This window comes from Tupaia chinensis, unplaced genomic scaffold, assembly GCF_000334495.1.
Source record: "Tupaia chinensis unplaced genomic scaffold, TupChi_1.0 Scaffold000475_1, whole genome shotgun sequence".
Classification (NCBI taxonomy): Eukaryota; Metazoa; Chordata; class Mammalia; order Scandentia; family Tupaiidae; genus Tupaia; species Tupaia belangeri.
Genome location: NW_006159984.1, coordinates 637,806 through 640,508, shown reverse-complemented (window position 1 = coordinate 640,508; position 2,703 = coordinate 637,806). Strand labels below are relative to the sequence as shown.

Below are 2,703 nucleotides of genomic sequence, written 5' to 3'. Positions count from 1 at the left end.
GACAACTTGAAATATTCTCCCCACTATTGGCCTATGTATCTGGGGCTATTTTATGAGACTGCTTCCTCTCTTTTCCCTTCCCTTTCTTCCTTTTCTTTTAAGATAGAAAAATAAACTTTATTGCATATTTTAAAAATTAAAAAGTGAACAAAGGAGCTAAATGAAAAACTTCCCAAGGAAGACATACAAATGGCCAAAAGGCATATGAAAAAAATGCTCATCATCTCTTATCATAAGGGAAGTCTAAGTGAAAACTACAGAGACACTATTTAACCTGTCAGAATGGCCAATAATAAAAAATAAAGAATTATTTGATTATAATAAGCTCTCATATTAAAAATGAAACTATGAAAGTGTTAATTTTATTTACCTAGCTATGCATCATTTTTTCACACTAGCTAATTATGGAAGAATATTAAAAAAAATTTAAATTCCAAGGTAAAGAGAAAATTCAACTATAAAACCTAAATTTTTTCTTTTTTTTAGAGTGAGATTTTTTTTGTTGTTGTTATAGGGCATAGGTACTTGCCAGAGAGAGAAGAGAGAAACAGGCAGACAGAAAGTGAGAAATCACCCACCTGGAGGATCTATGCCACAGCAATCCCATCTCCTTTCAGGATTTTGAGCATGCATGCACACATGACTGGTGTGAGTTTTGAGCCACTGGGTCCAGGGCTTGAACCACAGTCAACTACATGGGAGTCATAACCATTATGCCATCTGCTGTTCCCACAATTTAATTTTTTTTAAGTTAAATAAATGGTTTTAAAGTAGTATTTGGCTGAAGCTAATGCAGAATTAACTAGCATTACTTTCTAAAGTTTTTTGCAACAACATTTTTTAAAATGAAAGGAAAATATTTTTCAATGGTTAAATAATATATCTAACATAAATCCTTCCACATTTAATAGCATCTGAAGAATAAGTTACTGTTTATTCAAATTTAAGAAGCAAACATAACCACACCAAGGGGATAAAAAATGTGAAATACTGTGTACTTTTCAAAAGATCACATACATATGTTACACCAGTACTATATAGTCCATAATAGGTTTAGAAAACAATACAACAGATTCATTTTTATTATTTATTACTATAATTTTAATCAGTAGACATATTAATGTCCCATATATGGTTTTTATAATATAAATATTTTTAAACACAGTGAGTATAAGTTTTATAAGTTATCCTTTTGACTATGTCACCAAGTTCAGGACTCAAACTATGGTCAACTGCATGGGCATCCATCAACATAACCATTATGCCATCTGCAGGTCCTCTAAGAAATTCTTAATGAGTATCCCTTCTTTGAAGTGATGGAGTCTATTGTCACTCACAACACCCTTAATCCCAGGATATATTTCTGTATCAGCACCCTTGGCACCATATAAATCAAGTTCTTTATTAACAATTCTGCTCATGTTCATACTGTAACTCATATAATTTCACATTGCAGTATACAGTTATCCAATGCACTGTTGCCTCACTGAATTATTAAGATTCTTTCTATAGCATCATGCTGCACAAACTTTATGATTAAGATTTTAATATTTGAACCTGTGTAATTCATAAAATGTCTCCTTTGCACCTCTTTTCTTATCAAAATATCATCTGGTAGACCATATCTTTCTAATTCATTGGAGTCAGCAATGGAGAATGTGCTATGTATCTTGCAATGACCAGGACAAACAACAACAGTATCACCATCTATATTTTACTCAAGTCCCACAGAATATATAAAATATAATGAAATCTCAATTGAGGTTCAACACATCTGACAAAATAATCATATTTATTCTCATCTTCACCCCAACTCCTCCAAATGTTTTGGTAGAAAAACTCGACATGCTTAATTGAAAGTGCTGTCTGGTCAAGTACTCCAAAATCATTGAACACCACCCATAGATCCTACAGGAGCAACCAATGCTCCTTCAAGTCAAGGAGCTCTTTCACACACTCCAAGGTATAAGTGCTCACTTGAGATTCATAGAGGTATTGTTCAGCAAGCCTCACCACTGCCTTCAAGGCGAAAATATTCACATACATGACCTCAACCAGCACCTCAGACAAATTAGTGTGCCAGATCACCCACCATCCAGATGGTTCAAAGATCTTCTCCAAGAATTTGATAGTTAAATACCTTACCCTAGTGGCCTTGTAGTCAGCTAAAATATAATCTTGATAGGCTTTTGAATCCTCATAGAACAAGAGTTGACTTGTTTGGAAAATTCTGGGAAAAGAGTTTTCTTGCTGGCACAAAATTTTGTAAACTAGCACCTGGTTTATCATGATAGCTACAATCACTACATGAATCTTCATCTTGGAATAAACCTTTTTCCAGGGTCTCCAGCTCCTCTTTGGCTTCCCAGCCAGTGCATCCCGGTGCCATACCTTACCACCCTAGACTGCTGCCAGCCAGCAACATGTCAGCCATTTCAAATTTCCATGGGCAGTCACCCTTTGTTTTTGTAATTTGTGAGAGACTTAAATGGACAGTTGATTTGCTCATCATTATTTTAAATATGTCTTTGTTAAGTTTACATCAAATCTATAGTCCTTAGTTTTGTGAGTGAAATTGGATGTTGTATCCCCTTGATTTCTTTATTCTCTATTTTTGCAGAAGATTTACCAAAATTGTTAAAGATTGTAGTTAAATTTAAGATAACATAGTATTGAAGGTATGAGAAATTTGTTGGACCCTAC

At 34.0% G+C, this 2,703-nt stretch overlaps 1 pseudogene; it reads right to left on the bottom strand.

The window, feature by feature from the left end:
- Positions 1-1,707: 1,707 nt before the first annotated feature.
- Positions 1,708-2,389, bottom strand: LOC102503426 (SHC SH2 domain-binding protein 1 pseudogene; annotated as a pseudogene).
- Positions 2,390-2,703: the final 314 nt, after the last annotated feature.